The sequence below is a fragment of the Schistocerca gregaria genome, chromosome 2, assembly GCF_023897955.1.
Source record: "Schistocerca gregaria isolate iqSchGreg1 chromosome 2, iqSchGreg1.2, whole genome shotgun sequence".
Taxonomy (NCBI): domain Eukaryota; kingdom Metazoa; phylum Arthropoda; class Insecta; order Orthoptera; family Acrididae; genus Schistocerca; species Schistocerca gregaria.
In genome coordinates, this window is record NC_064921.1 from 435,054,450 (window position 1) to 435,059,473 (window position 5,024).

Consider the following 5,024-nt stretch of genomic DNA (forward strand, 5'->3'; position numbering starts at 1 on the left):
TAGCCGTACCAGTATCGTCGCCTGACGGCCAGTCTTGACACTGGCGCTACTAACAACGCAAATCCTGCAGCACACAGTCTTAACATCATTCCTATGAAGTTGGGTAGCCATACACTAAATAGTTTTCCGTCTACACTGGCTCATGTACAGAAAGTTTAATTATTATCATCGTGTACTTGAGGACGATGATTCTCTCTCTTAGGAGCGAAATGCACACTTTCTTACTGTGTCTCCTTCCTTGCTTCATAGTGTTTTACATAGTTACTCATCCAGGCCTACTTTTTTTTTCAGGTAAGCGGATGGGAAAGAAGATGAGAAGAAATAAACGTGATGTAGGGGGCACCTTTAACTAACACCAGCCGCTGCCTTTAAAAAGGGGTAAGAATAAGCAATCCAAGTACGACAATTTGTACGCCGTTCTTAAAACAGCCGATTTACACTTCTTTCGTATTGACGCTGCACTTCGTACCTCGGCACTGAGCACCCATAAGCTCCTTCTTCTTACGAGATTGTTAAGCTACACTATCATTTTGAAATGAACAGCTTAACAGCTGGGTTTATCTGCCCATTTTGGGTGTTTCTAGCAGCAGATTGACTTATTTTCCGGGTTCATGAGCCACACTTTCTATAGAAACGTCAGCTACACATTTTTTCAGGCGTTTTATTGGCTTTAATGAGCAGCGTGTCGGGCCTGGTAGTCTACCGGTAAAGCGGATTTCTGGAAACGGAAAGACTACGTGATCGTATCCAGGGCGGACTACGGATTTTTCAGTCCCCTCTTTAACATAGCATTTAAGTGGAGATTCGCCAAAAACGACACATGTTTCGGATGCCACCTTAGACTCTAGGTTCCCTTTCCGAGTAGGATTACTGAGCTAGGGTAGGTACATGCAAGTCGCTGACGTGGCGTCCGATTGAAAGACTTGCACAACGAAATTATTATTATTATTATTATTATTATTATTATCATTATTATTATTGTTATCACAGAATCCTCACCGATCTTCCAGATCTAAATTTAATTTATTTTTGAACCCTAGACATATGTCACGGAGAAGCCAGAAGAAGAAGGAGAAGAAAGGAAGAATAGCCTTTAAATTCCCATCGACATCGAGGTTATTAGACACGAAGCAGAACCTACAATTATTTCAAGGGTACGGAAGGAAATCGGCCGTGTCCTTTCAAAGGAACTATCCCGGCATTTCTCGGGAGCGATTTAAGGAAATCACTGAAAACCTAAATCTGGATCGTCGGACACGAATAAGAAGGAGAATAAGACGTGAAAGTGAAAACTGTTATAAGCGGTGGATAGTTTACGAAACACAAATGGCCGTTTTTAACTGTCGTTCGTCCTTGCTGGTGGTAAAAGTCGTTATGTGTCCATTTGTGAAAGTTCAGAAGTCTAACAATCCGAAGAGAACGATTGAATTGAAATATGTGATAACGTTTGAGTCTTAGCGTGACGCAGGTAACTGGAAATTGGTATGTTGCTAGAAGATATGAAAAATTGGCCAACAGCAGTTAACGACTGATGGCGATAAGCGGAAAGAACGAGCGTATTTTCCACGAACTGCCCGCTCCTAGCGTTGCTGCGGACATTCATATAATGTTGGCAACGTGTTCATTTTTGCTAGCGTTCCAAGAACTGTACGCTCTGCAGTTTACTTGTGCTGCATACATTTCTAGTTATTATCGTTGCTGATATTCCGTCCTGGCTTACGCTCGGAGCCCGACATATTGCTTTCACGACCTGTGACTGAGGTTACGTTCAGGGTCGTAACTGAGTAATAATTGTATAACAACTGTTTTACTTTAAAGATGTCAACAGTATATTCAATCAGTGCTGAATCGAATACAACAAAGCTCTCAAAAAAAAAAAAAAAAAAAAAAAAAAAAGGTGGAGGTTTTATTATATGTGCAGTTGTGGGGAAAGCAGTATCCTCGCACCGTTTTCATTCCAGATAACTTTGATAATCTTATTTGTGTGTATAACAGTTGTGTTGTAAAGTGCATTTGCACTGATTTTACGCCATGCAGGATTCTCTGATCCCACACCACCCCATAATAGACACTCGTCTCTATCAACGGCGTGGCTGATACTCCAATTATCTCTCTGCACTAAGAAGTTCCTCACCGTGAGGTCGGCACAAATGAATCGATCAAATCGTTTTAAAGGTTTGGCATAATAGCTAATACTTCTCCTGATACTGTGCTACTACCAGCCGATGAGCGAGCTATTTGCGTTTCAGTAGTGGGCGATTTATCATTGGGCACTATTTTTACTTTGGCTTCAACACATTCCATTCTTTACCTAGTGGTTTACGAGAAATTTGCTTGGAAACTTTTGTGAAGAGCGTTGAATATTTTACCTCTGCAAACTTTATACTCCTTAGCCAAAAATAACCTCAGTAGGAATGTTTCTACACAAACTAATGTCCCTGCACACGATCTGAATTGTTCTTCCACAGTGTAAAATTCTTACTATCTGATAAAAATGGGAAACTGCCATCTATCACTACAGTGTCATGTTCTCACTACACATGGCGTATGGTTTAATAAACAAATGCGCCTGATGCGGAACCTACACATAAACAAAACAGTGCACATTATCTACTGTAGTGTTTTTGGCCGGGCACAGCTGGAAGTTTATGATTCGCTAGAAAACAGTAAAATTATATTTGATGGCCTCCGCGAAGCAGGCATGGGACAGGTACTTATCGAAGGACAACCTACATCGAAATTACTGCTTACCAATTGATAAACCAGACAGAAAATGCGGAACCTACCCGGAACATGGCGTATGGTTTAATAAACAACTCTCCTGAAGTCTCGTTTGATGCACCTCCACGAGATAAGAGATTGAATGTATGATTCTGTGTATTATTAATGATAAGCCTTTTTTTGCCGAAAGTGAACTTACTATTCGACGTAGTCCAGCACATTTAGATGCATGCACTTTCCAACATTTTTGCAGTGATTAATTTGAAGAGTGACTGCAAAATACCCATTTACGGCAAAACGTAGCTGGAAGTGGAAGTGAGAAGGGCTGAATCTGATGAACAGGGTTCCAAGCACTCGTACTGCATATAGCTCAGATAAATTATAGTCAGTGGGTTTTATATGAAGATATATTTACATTGGCAAAAAAAATGTTAATCGTAACGCTTTGTCTGCTAACAGTATTTTTTTTATCTCAGTTATGTACATTTTAACGAAAGAGTTTCGGGAGTGACAGTAATTTTGATATTGTAGAATCAAATTATGTTGAGCGTAGGTGCGTGCGAATCACCCTTTTGCAAGCCAGGGCTTTTCTCAAGTATTTTTTCATTTTTTGTTTTTGTTTTTCAGTAGTTACTTTTGTACTTCGGAAAACAGTGTAAACCGCAAACATCATATTTGCTGGTGTCCGGTTTCTGCCCAAGGGCAGACCATATTCAGACCGTATTTCAAAGTTGATGTGGAAAGACGGAGCCACGGAGGAAGCAGTGCAGAAACTTCCGAATGCACTCAACTGCAGACTGTTTTTCTAAGTGAAGTTTTGAGAATCTATTGCTGGTTTTCCCAAAATGTTTTTGAAAGTACTAGTTATTTTGTTAGCATTTGCAAGATAATCTGTAAAATGAATTTTTTACATCCTTGAAAATACTGGTTCTACCCTTTCCGGCAGACAGGCCGACTACCTTTTTGCCATTGGCTTTTTCGTATTGCTCGGTTATTGTTTCATCTGACATGTAGTGGTGGATCTGTATTCGCTTACACATAAACAAAACAGTGCACATTATCTACGGTAGTGGTTTGGGCCGGACACAGACACTGCTGAGAAATTCGTTTTAGCATTTTTGCTTGCCGGCGTCATTCAACAAACGCGGCGCTCATCTTTCACAAATGTATTGTGCACTTTCTAGACGTTTTCTTCGTGGTGCGGTTTTAGGACGTCCAGTTTATTCATCTGAACGGAACACACACAGAACGACTACCTTGAAAAGCAGTATTACCAACTTTATTCCGAACGTCGATTAATACTTGACTTATGTTGTTGCACAACAAAAGTATTATCGATATTGGTGATGTCTTTGTCAGTGCTAGACATTTTCTTACTTCCTCGGGTGTTCGTTCTCTTCCCTGTACATAACTACTTCTTTTCTACGCCTGACATCTGTGCCATCTGTAAAGGTAAGCCACACGGAGTGGCCGCGCGGTTTGAGGGGGCCCCTCCCGTCGGAACTTCGAGTCCTCCCTCGAGTGTGTGTGTGTGTGTGTGTGTGTGTGTGTGTGTGTGTGTTGTTGTTGTTAGTTTAAGTGGTGTGTAAGTTTAGGGACCAATGACTCAGCAGTTTGGTCCCGTAGGAATTCACACACACACACACACACACACACTTTTTTTTTTTTGTAAAGGTGAACAAATGAATTGATGCGCTTTCGGGTTCTAGTTCGACTCTATCAGTTTTAGAGATATAGAGTGCTGTTGTCGCTAACCTAAACCTGCGGATCTTGGCGCTGAGTTTCGTCACCCTGTCTGCGGTATAATCCTCAAAATGCCCGGCCTCCCCCTTCGTGACAACTGATAACAAAGAGTGGGCCATTTCATGCATGTAAAACTTAGTGCCTGTCTAACCTCGTACTGCATCCACATCGGGGTCAGTAACTACCAACGTGAATGTTTTGTTAAGGCCCTGTACACAAGGCCTCACAGCAATAACTGGTAAGAGTCCGCGAGGACGCATTGAAACCATTACGAGAACGAAGGAAAAAATTCAGTATTAAAAGTTTTAGGCGAATATAGAGGTTGCAGGTTTGAGTCTCAATCAGAGACGATGTTTTAACTCGCTACAAAAATGTTAATCGTTGCATATATCCGGTAAGAGTTGTTATCTCAGCTGTGTATTTATTAACGCATATTAGTGAAAGAGTTACGGTAGTCGCTGTAGTATTGGTGACTTACCAAATTCAGTGGAGCTTAGATTGATGCATTATATTTTACTCTTTGTATATGGTGAAATCATTCATATTATACGCTGTAAAAG

General features: G+C 40.9%; 1 protein-coding gene across 1 annotated transcript in view; it reads left to right on the forward strand.

Annotated features, from left to right (window-relative positions):
- LOC126324953 (adenylosuccinate lyase) overlaps window positions 1–5,024 on the forward strand; it is a 722,118-nt gene that overhangs the window by 568,193 nt on the left and 148,901 nt on the right. The gene's annotated exons all lie outside the window — the stretch shown is intronic.